This window comes from Piliocolobus tephrosceles, chromosome 3 (assembly GCF_002776525.5).
Source record: "Piliocolobus tephrosceles isolate RC106 chromosome 3, ASM277652v3, whole genome shotgun sequence".
NCBI classification, from domain to species: domain Eukaryota; kingdom Metazoa; phylum Chordata; class Mammalia; order Primates; family Cercopithecidae; genus Piliocolobus; species Piliocolobus tephrosceles.
The window spans coordinates 11,812,734-11,826,591 of record NC_045436.1 but is presented as its reverse complement, the minus strand read 5'-3'; the positions used below and the strand labels follow the sequence as shown (position 1 = coordinate 11,826,591).

At 35.2% G+C, this 13,858-nt stretch overlaps 1 long non-coding RNA gene across 1 annotated transcript in view; it reads right to left on the bottom strand.

The window, feature by feature from the left end:
- The window catches only part of LOC111552596, a 94,239-nt gene extending 85,308 nt beyond the window's left edge, over positions 1–8,931 (bottom strand). Inside the window, exon 1 of the long non-coding RNA XR_002734680.1 lies at positions 8,747–8,931. This is a non-coding gene — a long non-coding RNA (uncharacterized LOC111552596). The remainder of the gene's footprint in view (positions 1–8,746) is intronic.
- Positions 8,932–13,858: the final 4,927 nt, after the last annotated feature.

The following is a 13,858-nucleotide window of genomic DNA, read 5'->3' as shown; positions in this document are numbered from 1 at the left end:
CACACACACACACACACACACACACACACACACACACACACACACACCAGGAAGAAATTTGAAGCACATGAGACTCTTTCAAGCCTTTGCTTTCAATAAATCTGCTAATTTCCTTTTAGCCAAAGCAAGTTTGTCAGTCTGTACCCAAACAGGAGAAAGAGATGACACCGTTATTTAAATAGAAGAAGTTTAATATAAATAATTATGAAACTATATTAGCGTCATAAAGATGAAGATATCTACATAACTATCTTTACATACAGATGTAAAGATAGTTAATAGGTGCTCTAGGGTTGTAAGAAAATCGATAAACGAGGGGAAAACTAATAAAGAGGGTGGTGTTCTTCCAAGGCTAGAGATCCAATCTTATTAAAGAAGCTGTGACTTTAGCTTACTTGAGGATGGTAACACACACTGATGGCATCTGCCAGAGTTAGCTCAGTCACCTGGTAATCAGGCTATAACTTTCATGCACGTGAAGGTGAGCTGAGACTTGGGGGTAGGTATGCAATGAGAGTTGGAATGTCACTATCATTGGCAAACACACAAAAAGAACACAAAGTTCATGTAGAGGAGGCCATGAAGAGTACCCAGGGCAACAGAGAGCTGAGGCTTGTGAGTGGGTTCATACAATCATGTCACTGATGTATGCATGAAGCCTGAAGCACGTGATTTCCATGTCAGGGGGGCCCCTGGAACCAACCTTCCAGGATGCAGGTAAACCTAGGCTGGCGGGATATTGCACAGGGTGCTTCTGTGGGTATGAGGCTGGGAGCATGTAGTATTTATAACAGGAGAGCTGTGAGAAATACAGCTCTATCCTGTAGACAAGATAAAGGCACATAGGGAGAGTAGGGTGCTACTAGGAGGCTTGGAACATGTGATGTCTGTATTAGGGGCCCCGAGAAGTCACCAGGCCAGGCCAGAGCCACAGGACCACTAAGCAACTACCACTTTGGGCATGGACTGGGGCAGAGACCCAGCAGATGTCCCCACATTTATGGCCACAAATAGATCATAAAGCAGGAGCAAGAAAATATATATATATATATATATATATATATATATATATATATATATATATATATATATACATACACATACACACACACACACACACACACAGAAAACTCAAACTTAGAAGAGCAAGCTTTTTCTTCCTACATTGTCTTTCTAGTGACCTTTCCTAACAAAACATCATGCTCACTGAAAAGGAGAAATAAATAAAATGATATTGCAGAGTAGGTGCTGAGGGTGAATTTGGAGCTAAGGGGCCGTAAATTGATGACTAACACAGGCAGTCATGTCGCAAATCTTATATTCAGCGCGTGGGAAAATTGACGCCATCTCTTTAGCGAGAAAACTGCAAAAACATAAGACAAAGGGCATATATAAACATAGAGCTTAAGTTTTTTGGTGATCAATCAAAAATGTAATCAACCACAAATCGGTCCCTGGCCATAATGACTCACAAAACTTCCGTGTAGAAAACATGCTCATTTCTTTCCTTGATCCCTCCTCACATTTCATTCAGTTACATCAAATTCATAATTGAGGATCTTCTGATCAACCTCAAATCCATGTATGTGGTTCCTTTTGTGTAGCTCTTTATATTCTGCAGAATTTTTGATGAGAGAGATGTTATCTGGACCCCCCACCACCTATAACTTCAATGGTGCAAAAGAAAAAGATAACGAGCTGATGCAGTTATTGTAGAAAATTCTAATTTTCTACTCAAGAATGAGAACAATAGCTGTCTAGTTGTCCCTGTTTCAATGGTATTCTGAAATCTAGCTTGGAAAATGTTGGCAGATACTCCAAATTTTGGAATATTTTGTCCCTGTTTCAATGGTATTCTGAAATCTAGCTTGGAAAATGTTGGCAGATACTCCAAATTTTGGAATACTTTATTTAGGACTTAATTATACTAACTGAGAGTAGACCTACATTTTTCTCCACATCTCTTGGTCCTTATTTTTTAGACATTCATTTTATTTTTATTCTTCTCCTTAACTACTTCTGAAAGGACATTGGAAAATTTGTGACTTAACCGACTTTTACATTCTCCTTTCTCCCTGTAGAAAGGTATGGCAGAGAGCTTTTGTTTTTGCACTTAAAGCAACATGAGTTCATTTAAATCCAGGTTGGAGGCATTTTTGACAATTAAACTCCCTTAGAAATTTTGTGGGTTTCCCATAAAAGTGATTTCATTGAACACCATTTACGAAAATCCACTCCTACATTTCCCTTACAAATATGCTACTCTTCCTAGATACATGACCACTTTGGCCATAATAAGCTGCTATCTCACAGTGTTCTTTAGATTTTTGAAACTGAGATAGTATCCTATACACTACATATCTGAGATTGTATCTATCTTAAATTTCACAAGTCTTTTACTGCCATACCCTTTATTTTATATATAATTCCATTTTCTTTTGAGAATCTTTTGCTCTCCAGAATGTTTGAAGATTACACTTTCATATCTAACATATTAAGTTCTCTTTGCTCTATAATTTCTGTAAATTCTTCTCTGGATGTTCTAGGACAGCTTATCATATGTAGCTATTAATGGCCAACTGACCCATTCAACATTCCATTAGAAATATGTTTTGTTTTGGTCCTAACCAACTGTTCACTAGGTATATTTTTATATATTCTAATTTAATGCACATGATTGTTCTATGGTCATTTCATCACTACCCAACACAGGTTGTTATGTTTCTGGTCTTCTATAATAATTTTCTTGCCATTTTCTAGCCTTTCCTATCAATTTCCTTGCTAGTTTTTTTTCAGCTCCGTCCACTGTCAAGTACTAAAGCCAGTACATATTATACATTTTATTCTGATATCACTCCTCTTTTGATACCAGTTTCTGTATCAGTTCTCTATTTTGTATAACAATGTTTCTAAATGCAATGGCTTCACAAGTGACATATTATTCTTTATCTGTCTACAAGAGAGCTGAGTGGTGATTGTATTCATTTATCAGTTCACTACCACAATCCTAGTCAGCAGCATGTAGGCTAATTTATTGATCTTGGCTGTTCTCTCACTCCCACGCTCTGTCCTCCTTCTTTGGAAGCTGTCTGACTGTTGGCTGGACTATGCCAGTAGTAGTTTGGACAACTTATCTCTTCCCATGTGTTTCTTTTAGCCACATGTTTCTAAATTCTTTCCAGAAGGATAGTTTGGGCACATTCTTATGACTATCACAGACAAGCAAAAGAGAAAGCCAAAACCCATAAACACTTCATCAAGATTTTATTTATATTAAAGCTGCTAACTTTGGCTAAGACAATTAATCACAGTAAGCCAAAATTTAAGGGCTGGGAAAATATACTCAAACAAATTAGTTAAATGAATTTCACAGTCACTGCAAAGGACATGGATACTGGTGGAAATGCACAGTTGAGGTTATCAATACAATCATTCAATTATACACCTTTGTCATTATAAAATATACATCTCTTTCTCTCTTAATGCTATTTGTTTTACCTTAAAATTGAATTTTCATGATATTAATGTAGATAAACTTTTTTGTTATTTTATGTTATTTTTCATTCCATTTCAACATTTCTGAGTACAACTATTTGTAATTTTTAAGACAAATTGCTTTTTTTAAGGCCAATAATCTTAGTGTTTTATGTAGCATATTTAATCCATTTATATTTATTGGCATTGCTGATATCTCACTTTTTCTCTTTATTTTCTCTTTGATCTACCTCTTCTGTGTTCTTTTTATTCCATTTTTGATTTAATTAATTTTGTCTTATTAATTTTTTACTATGCTTCTACCTTTTACTATAGAGATTAAAGCATGTATTTTGATGTATTATGGAGTTTAAAACAAATGAATATTTTGACCCTTCTCACAATACTGTTAGCATCTTTAAAACTGTTAAGCTCTATCAACTCCCCACACATCTCTTGCATTTCATGAACATGTATATCAATGTACATATTTTGGCCATCATAGGAAACTGTAATAATTGTTTATTAAAATGAATAGTAATTTATATATAGTTACTCTTTTCAGTGCTTTTTATTTGTTTTTACATTTTTACATTTCTTTGTGGAATCATTTTCTTTCTAATTGAAACACATGTTTTAGTTTTATCCTTTTAATATATTCCTGCTGGCAACAAATACTGTCAAACTTTTCTGAAAATATTTTTATTTTCTTTTATTTATTCCTTGAATCTTTGTTTTTCTTGGAACACCTTTGTTTCCCCTTCATTTTTGAAAAGAATTAAAAAGTACAGTGAGTTCTCATTTATTCTGAGGGGACCTATTTTCTTCCTACAGGACACCTACGTAGTCAACTACGTTTTTAATTTCAGTGATAATTTGCTCATTTGAGGTATTATGTGGAACCCAATAATTAGAGTCATTTTATTCTTTCAGTTTACTGACAGTTAAATACCATAGTTCCCTCCATTGTAAGTATCATATCATTATACATATTTATTGATTAAGGGGTATTTCTGAATGCTGCATAAATTACATCTGTTTTTGTTTTCATGTCCACTTGATATGTTCATAAAAGTTACAGACACTCTTGCCATAAATACATTTAAATATCAAATTTTATACACACACAGAAAATTGTGTATACAATTGCAGTGAGTTCACACATCTAACTAAATTATACTTAATAAAAGTAGAGCTTGGGCCAGGCACAGTGGCTCACGCCTGAAATCCCAGCACTTTGGGAAGGCCGGGGCGGGCAGACCACCTGAGGTCAGGAGTTCAAGAACAGCCACACATGGAGAAAACCTGTCTCTACTAAAAATACAAAATTAGCCAGGTGTGGTGGTGCATGCCTGTAATTCTAGCTACTTAGGAGGTTGAGGCAGGAGAACTGCATGAACCTGGGAGGCGGAGGTTGCAGTGAGCCGATATCACGTCCATTGCACTCCAGCCTGAGCAATAAGAGTGAAACTCCATCTCAAAAAAAGAAAAAAAAAGAAAAACGAAAAAGTAGAACTTGGACAATGATTAAACTTTAACTACCAATTATTCAACTACTCATTGTTCTGTAGCACACTTACTCAATTAAATAAGTGAAAAAAGAGCATAATAATTTGATAGATACTTCTAATTTTTTTCTTTTAGGAATAATTGCTACATATTTTCTCTATATAATTACAGAAGTAATTATTGTTTTGTTACTTTACGTATTTTCAACATTTATGGAAAATATTAATATTGACATAGAAAAGTTACCTTTTATTGCATTATTTTTAAAATTAAATTATTTTTTCTATTTTGGGGCATAAAATTTATTGATGACTAAAAATGTTGCATGTTTAAAAAGAGACAAAGGTTATTGAGTAAGTGGAAAGCCAAAACACAAATCCATTAGACATATAGTGAATAAACATCTCATAGTTTATACATCAACAGAAATTACAATTGTGCTGCTTTTCTGTTAGATGGGGACAGATTTCTATGGCATACTTGCTACCTTTTCACATAATATTTTCTTTGATCAATAGTCATCATTTAATAGAATACTTTACCTGAATCTTCACTTTATTTTACTATTCTTTTACCAAGTTATTAGCACTTTGGAAGAATAGTGTTGTTAATTTTGCTTTCTGAATCTCCTACAATTAGAGAACATAGCAGAACTCTTTTTACAGGTTAATCAACCAAAATGTTATCTAGGTAAGATCAGTTATGAAATGAGGACTATACATTCATGAATTCAAATCCAATGAATATCTCACCATATTTCTACCATGATTCTTAGCAATAATAACATAAGGACGTCATTAAAACATATAAAAAGACAAATGAAAAAACAAACCAAAAAACCCCAACACCATCAAAAGGAGGTTGGTTAATTTTGATAGGTTCAAACAGCCTTTGCGCACAATTTTCCCATATAAAAAAGTCCAAAGTCTTTAAGACTTGCAAAGTCCTTGGTTGCTTCTCTGGTTTCATTGTCATTAACGCCTCCCCTTCCACCATCTGCACTAACATTTTACTCTGTAGTTATAAGTTGTTTTTAGGTTTCAAAAGTTTAATGTGTGCTCTCTCTTTCTATTGGTTTTCCCAATATTACTCTTCTCTTACCCATAAAGTAGCAATAAACTCACTATATTTTGAGTTTTTCATTTTCTTTATAACTCCTACAAACTACATACTGAGTGAAAGAGAAACCATGTTGCTTTTGCTTGTCATTGTAGCTCCAATGTTCGGAACAGTAATGGGTACATGTTTGTTTAATAAATAGCATAAACATACTGCTATTGAGTCTGATATTTCCAATCTAGAGCATTAATATAGCTATGTAAATAAGTTTCCCTGATTAATTTCAGTGCCTTTATATTAGAAACTACAACAATTCTGCTAGAGAGAAAAATATATTACTTGTACTAAAACACATATTTTCATAGAAATTCTCTAGGATCCTCTCTCAGAAAAACATCTACTGAACATTGGATGCTATTTTCCATTAATGCTATTTTAGGAATGATAGACTAAAACATTTCTAGAATAAGAGAACATATTATTATATGTAGTAGCCTCTACATTATTTAAGTGTTTGATACAACCGATAGAACTATTTGAATATCATGTTTAAGAGGGTTTAAATGTCTATCAATATAATGTTCTAATGCTAAAGGCTAAGAAGATCTGGTTGCTAAACCAACTGAGAGCAGTATTATCTTGAAATATATATCAGTTTTATAGGCACATAAGGTTAGACTGTAGCTATGATAACGTTATCTCTAGTGATCCACTGAGGGCAGTGTAAGGGTTTTATGATGAGATCTTCATTCTCTGTCAATCACTCCATTTTAAACCTAGATCTTGGGATATTTGTTAACAAGATTTCTTTACAATTGGAATCACACTTTAAGATTCTGTTGTGACAAATATCTTAAATATAAATATTTGTGGAACAGCAGTCTTGTAATCTAATGTGGTTTGGTACCCAAAGTCTTCTAAATAACTTAATTTTCTATGTAACCGTAGTATTAATATAACAACTCTGTACTACAGTAATAGCCTTTTAAAAATATTCAAAATATTTCACGCCTGTAGAGGCAACAAATCAAATATATTCAAATTAATATCCTGTTGTGATCATTGTAATGAACAAACAAATTTTGCTTCATGACTCAGGTTCATCATTTTGCTTAGTGATTTTACTTTTCTCTAGAGTATGGGTAAGTGCTGTGAACTCAGCATAATCTCAGGTTTATTCATTCCTAAATAAATTCTACCTGCCGCCATGATTTAATTAATAAGCCACCATTGTTATTGTGTGTGTGTGTGTGTGGGTGTGTGTGGGTGTATGTCTGGGGGAATTGCCTTTTCTAAAGACAGTGTAATGCGCATTCTTTCACTCTAACAAAACTGTGGTCTCCATATATAAATACAACATCAGTGGTATTCTGAAGAAAGACTAGGGCAGTATAGTCAAAATACAATGCAGAATACATTGAAGTGTCCAAAGAATAAGGCAAATGGGGCATCTTTATGAAACTATTACCAATCAGAAGATGAGCAGAGTGGAGTCTGTGTCAGAGAGGTAGTCCTGAAACAGGGCTTTGAATGTTGTGGTTAAGAAAATAATATGTACCTCATCATTTCAAAATCAGGTTTACATAAGCTACTAAATATTCACCAGGGACAGTTTATCCATAAACCATAAAGCTATGCCAAGTATAGTTCATAAAACTGCTATGGGGAAGTTCCCATTTGTCTCTACAATGTGTTCTGAGAAACCTTACTGTAGAGCAGATTGTTATAAAAATTTTATATTTTCTCATAGGAACAATGTTATAATTTGATGTTATATGGTAGATCAAGCATTTAATAAATCATAGACATGATTGAAAATGTATCCGAAAGTAACATACAACTACGAATTTGTGCAATAATTTTAAATGATAAAATTATGCTCGGTGTTCTATTCAATGAGCATAAATGTACCATATACTCTGATAATTCACAGTCCCCCAGTGAATCATAAAATGAAAGCAGAATATATAAAAATACAATTCTGCTGCATTATCAACTTGACCTATCATAAGATTAATTTAATTTTCCTCTATTATTTTGTATATTCTTTTCTCTAGGGACCTCCTCATTCTATGACTACACCCCCATACACAATTGAAATAGTTCCTATATTCAATGTAAATTTCAATACTCAAATCCATCCCACTTACAGTATAATTAAATGTTGAAACTGAGACGCATCTCAGACCGAAGTGTGGAAAAAGATCAGATGGCTATTTGGAAACCCTATTTCTAAATGGTAGAGGGTATGCCTGAGCTACTATTGACATATATTTATATGCCGGTTTTGTTTGTTTTTGTTTTGTTATATTTTTGGAAGTCAATTGTATAAAGGAAGAAAATTACTCTTTGAATACTTAAAAAACACATGAAAGAACCTCCTTAACTCTTTCCATCTGTTATGTTCAAAGAGGTGTCATTGCAGATACTGTGCAAATGTATTTATTACAGGCCTTAAGTGTATTTCTTTAAAATTTTGGTCAATATGCTCTTATTGTTTTTTAGCTGTTTTTATCTACAGTATCTTCAGTATTTTCTGACATCAGCTATTCCCAGTCTCTTATATCTTTAATTTTTTAATCTCGCTGAGGCAATTTGGCTAATAAGCATGTTCAAATTTCACCTGTGTCCCAATGTAAACACACACACACACACACACACACACACAGAAAAACTTAAAAAAAAAAAATTTAAGAACTGTTACCTTTTCCCAGACATCAGTTTCTGTGTTTAAAACACAGGATGACTGTGCATGCTGCCTCTGCCTCTGCTTCCCGTTCTCATGAGAGTGAAGCTTCACCCCCTCTGCTTTCTGGCTTTCTCAAATGTTTTTTAAAGTAAGTAGTTGACAAGGTCAATCAGCCTTTGCCATTCCTCCACTTTTTCTCCTCTGGAACTTGTAACACTGTCAACACTTCTTGGAAATTCTGTAATCTCTCACAACGCGCTCTTGTACTCCTCCTGCTTTTACTGCTGTCTTCTCGGCTTTTTCTTACTCACTTAACACAGGTATTGCTCTACTATTCTGAGCTTGTTTATCTTTTTCAGCACAGTTACCCTTATCAATCTAATCTATGCACAGTGTTTTTCATTTCTTCACAGAGAAAGTTTCCCGATTGTCCATCCATGTGCTCACTTCTCCAGGACTCATGTTCTGTAATACCTGCGGGGAATTCCGAACTGGTTATCTGCCCAGAAGTTTTCTGCCCTAGATAAGCTACTTGCTTTCTTCCCGTTTTATCAGTCTCAAACCTAACTGCTTTCTAAAACTCAGGTGCGATATCAACCCGGATGTGAAACACTCCAGTCTCAATAAATGCTCCTTCACTTGTGCTATTTTGTACCTACATTTAGAATATATCACATCTATTTTTACATTTGTTCACTAAATGTGTTTGTATCACTACAACAGTATTTTCAAATTTACCAAAGGAAAATAAACAATTCCAAAACAGCAAAGTTTTTATATAGATAGTTAGAAACTAATTCAGGAATATGCATATATATGTATATTAAAAGTTAGACTTATTTCCAGGATGTTTTTTATTAGTATTTGTGAAAATGCTAATAGCGTTAAAATACAGTGGCCTTAAAAGCTAACAAAGTGACAAACGTGGCTTCCTTTTTAGAAGTAGGTATACTGTCTCCAAAGGATTTACTACAGATATTTGGTCTATATATTTAGTGCTGAATTATATGATTCTAAACATTAAAATGTAAGCAGCACATTTAACATAAAAAGAAAACCAGTTCTAGATGAGATACATATGTTTCACGGAGATTCTCAGTTGTTAATATTGCTACAAAATTTCCATTTTAATAGCACCACAAGAATCCAGGTGTGCATAAGGTAGTCTCCGTTAAGAATCAGTAGCAATCTTATGTTGCAAATTATGGGGTGTCTTCAGTTCTTAATATGTTAATTTTTATCTTAATTCTGTGATATCACTTCAGTGTGGAGAAAACTGAAAAAATACACATCATGTTCACTGCTGAGTAAAAGCTTTTATTTACATTTCTACCTGATTTTTCATTCTAACCTAATATGCTAATTCATTCAGTAAACTTGATATATCATATTGCAAATTATTATGAGTAGCCCAGATGGAAACTTCATGTGAATTCAAAATAAAGGCATCCTATCTCAATGTGCTTTGCTTCCAATTGTAATACTGATTTTGTTGGAAAATACATGTCATTGGTATCTATGAAATTATTGTTGCAACCAAGATATAAATACGTTATATTTGTGAATGAATGGTACCTCCTTAAACTGTGGCCTGCTTGTGTAATCCATGACCCCTACAGCAATGTGTGCTGTGTGTACAGGCCCTGGACTGTGCTACATTTTGCAGATTAAATGCCCCTGAGCTTCAGTTTCTGAATTTCTTACATGAGAATGGCACCTATCTCATGGAGTTTTTGTAAGCATATGGAAAAGCATTACAACATTAAGTGTAAAATCATTATTCAATAAATCTGTTTCTGTGTCTGTGTGTTATTTTTTAACCTCTACTTAAGAACTCTCTGAAGATTCACTTAAGAATGTTGTCCTAATGCTCTAGGCCTGGGGTCAGTACATTATTTTCTACAAAGTACCACATAGTAAATACATCAGGCTTGGCAGGCCGTATGTTCTCTGTTATGACTACTCAACCATTGTATTATAAAAGAAGCTGTAGATAAGACAACATGCAAATGAATGATCATGAGTGTGTTCTAATAAAATTTAATTGACACACACAAAAATAGTGTTCACTGCTGTGATTTGGTCCACACGTTATAGTTACTGACTTGTCATCCCAGCCCATACTATCTCATTTCTTCCTTAATACCTAGAGGAGTTATATTAGTCTAATTTCAATTTTTAGGCCTTGATTCAGAAAAAAAGTTTCAAAAGTAAGGAACATTAATTTTCTCTTAAAGCTCAGTTTGTGTCTAGTTTGGCTGAAGTTAGAGAAAGTTTATTTGCTGAAGGCCTCTTTTTCTTGACTGTATGTATCTCTAAAGTTTTTTATTCTCCTTTTTCCTTTCCTCTTGTCTAAACTGATGTTTTTCTTCCCTTCTTTTGGAAAGAAAATACTTTTTTTTTCTATTGACATTCATTATTTAGGCATTCCATTTTTTCACTTTTTTCTCATTTTTATAAATATATTTTTATAAATCTAAGCAACTTTATTTCTACAGTTATATACTCTTTTAATTAAATAAAATCCTCAAGGCAGCCTTTCTCATATTCTGGGGTGCCCAGCATCTATGTCATAGCTTTTGTGGCCTTTCAAAATTCCTATATTCTGATAGTCTATCTCCTTATAAATTTTTGCTCAGGCGAAATTATCAACCCTATTAATGGTCAGAGCTATTGTACTACAAGCCACCATTAACTCTAGTTTGAGGCCTGAAGCAATCTGTGAAAGAAGGCGTTGGAACAATGCAGGTGTTCTACCATATATCACAGAAAAGCTAATTTGGCTCTCATGATGAAAACAAGTATCAGTGTCCTGAAGTTTCCCAGCCCTGGGCAGGGATGGGTATTGAACTCCATCAATGTGAAAATAAAAGTTATTTTGCTATTTTTAATAGTGTCTATTACTCAAAGAGTATCTACTGCTTCTTATTCTTCCTTCAATACTGGTTTATTTCTTTATTTCAGTCTTATTCTTGGTATAGAGAATCTAATGTATTTTTTAAAAAAGGAAAGTCAAACCAATAATCTTCAAAGATATATGAAACTACTATATGCCAAGCAGTGTGGCATCAAGTACAATCTATTTTAAAAGTTAGGAAGAAACATAATGAAAGATTTGAATGTACCACCTACACTGTATTATTGATTACACTAACCCAAAGTACATACTATGTAGTTAGTTAACTATTACAAGGTTGTTTTAAAATAAAAATAGGCAATATATGAAATAAGAATTTAAGCAAAATTCAAAGCAGGGTATTCTTTTGTTAGAATTTCCACCAATACACTCGAAGGAATTCAAAGACTCACGGCCACAGAACAAGTTTGCATTAATTATCATGGTGTGATATCAGCATTTTTTGTATATACATGCCCACTTACGATAGGTTTATGACCTAGTAAACCCAAGCTAAGTTGAAAATAACAAAAGTTGAAAATTCATTTAATACACCTAGTATGGCAAACACCACAGTTTAGCCTAGACTCCTTAAACAGGAAATTTTCCTTGTCCTCTTTGCAGCCCTTCCAACAGGGGAGTCTCACTCACTCAGCCTGCAGCTCTCAAGCCCTCACAGGAGGGTGAGTGCACAGGTGAGTGTGTGCAGGAGCCAGGGCAGGTACTTTTGGGAGCTGGCAGTAGCAAAACTCTGTGGGGGTCCCAACAGCAGCTTCTGAGGGGGAGTTCCTGTGACCCCGAAGTCAGAGAGGGTGTGTGTTATCGTGCTCTTTTAACTTTGCCATCCACAGATGGCTTAAGTGTTAAACAGCTCAGTGGGCCCTCTGCCTTTTCACAAGGGCAGAGGGTCAGTTTGGCAGTTTTTAGTGTCTGCACCTGTGTCATCTGAGCTCTTGTTCCGCATTCAGGAAAAATCAGTTCATATGAATGAATTGAAGGGTGGTGAATACGGAGGACTTTATTGCTGATGAAAGTGGCTCTCAGCGGGAAGGGGAGCTGGAAGGGAGGTGGAGCGGGAAGGTGATCTTCCCCTGGAGTCTGGCCATCCAGGCCATACTCCTCTCCGAAGCAATGCCATTAAGCTGTCCCTCTGAAGTAAAGTTGCTTCTCTCCAACATCAACCCACTGTCTCTGATGTCCAGCTGCTTCTCCTCTTCTCCCCTCCTCTGCTCTCTGACAGTTGGGTCAGGTTTCTTTGTTTGTTTGTTTGTTTTTTGAGGTGGAATCTTGCTCTGTCATCCAGGCTGGAGTGCAGTGGTGCGGTCTCGGCTCACTGCACCTCTGGCTCCGGGGTTCAAGCAATTCTCCTGTCTTAGCCTCCCGAGTGACTGGGATTACAGGCCTGCACCACTACACCTGGCTAATATTTTTGTATTTTTAGTAGAGATGGGGTTTCACCATATTGGCCAAGCTGTCTTTAACTCCTGACCTCAAGTGATCCACCCGCCTCAGCCTCCCAAAGTGCTGGGATTACAGGCGTGAGCCACTGCACCTGGCTCCTGGGTCAGGGTTTTTATGGTTATAGGATGAGGGGAAGGGCAGTCCATGGGGTAGTTTTGGAAAAGCCAACATTTTTGCAGGAAAATGTATGTCCTCGCTCTGGGCCACAGGTTGAGACTTGAGGATAGGGCTCTGCCAGGGACCCCGTGCTTTTCTGCCTAGAATTTCTCTGCCTCCTTTCCCCATCATGACTATAAACACGCTGAGAACACTTACTTTAGTCTACAGCTAGGAAAAATCATCTAACACAAAACTATTTTATAACAAAATGTTGAATATCTATCTCATGTAATTTATTGAAAACTATACTGAAAACGAAAAACAGACTGGTTGTATGAGTACTCAAAATACAGTTTCTACTGAATATGGATCATTTTTGTACCATCTTAAAGTCCAAAACTATTAACTTGAGGACCATCTATAACCTTGGTTTAGAATCATTTTCATGCTATACTACTCTACTCTTACTTTTTGTTTTCTCTGAGTGGGTATCATTCCAGAACTATGTCACATCATCATTCCAGACCATATCACATCATTCCAGACCATGTCACATCATCATTCCAGATCATATCACATCATTCCAGACCATGTCACATCATTCCAGACCATATCACATCATTCCAGACCATGTCACATCATCATTCCAGACCATGTCACATCATTCCAGA